Here is a 388-nt window from a genome sequence, read left to right on the forward strand (position 1 = left end):
CCTCAAGGTGTTGGCAGAGATTACATCAGAAAGGAAGGGTCAAAAGGTGCTTCTCCACTGAGAATTGCAATGGCCTCTGGACCCTGGGCATCTTCTATGTGGTCAGAGCCTTGGCTAACATTCCCTTGTGAGAATCTAGCCTGAAGGTTCCAGCTGTAGGAGGATGGCCTGGAGAACAGGCTTTGGATATTAACCTAATGCCAGCATTCTACCAACCAGGCCTCTTGGGGCAAGACATCAGAAGGTGCCAGGTTTGCCATGGCCACCAACCACCAAAAGACTGTAAGAACAACATCGTGATAGTCTGGCATGACGGTGTGAGCTCCTTGCCAGGAACATACCATGTGAGTGGCACTTAGTCGCCCACAGAACGCTGCACAGCGTTAAC

Source organism: Sapajus apella, unplaced genomic scaffold (genome assembly GCF_009761245.1).
Source record: "Sapajus apella isolate SASKATOON/1434 unplaced genomic scaffold, GSC_monkey_1.0 scaffold33, whole genome shotgun sequence".
NCBI classification, from domain to species: Eukaryota; Metazoa; Chordata; class Mammalia; order Primates; family Cebidae; genus Sapajus; species Sapajus apella.